We start from the raw sequence: 285 nt of genomic DNA on the forward strand, positions 1-285 counted from the left end.
GACGAGGACATCATGGTGGATTCAGGTAGGTGGCCTGGCCGTCGGGGAGCCGGGTGGAAGCGGCGGTGGTGTTGCCAGTCTCCTCGGTGCTTTACTGGTGGTGAGGGTCACACTGGGTGCACTGCCAAGTAGCAGTTGGGTTTCTGGGGCAGGAGGAGTGGGTTGGGTGCGTTTGCAATAAACCCAGTGAAAAGCTGCGATGTTACAGAAGCAGCTGGTTCTGCTCTCCTGGGTTACGACCTCTCTTGTGCTGCTGGGCACCTCTTCCCAAGCACGAGAGACTGG

This window comes from Mesitornis unicolor, unplaced genomic scaffold (assembly GCF_000695765.1).
Source record: "Mesitornis unicolor isolate BGI_N332 unplaced genomic scaffold, ASM69576v1 scaffold33390, whole genome shotgun sequence".
In the NCBI taxonomy this organism is placed as follows: domain Eukaryota; kingdom Metazoa; phylum Chordata; class Aves; order Mesitornithiformes; family Mesitornithidae; genus Mesitornis; species Mesitornis unicolor.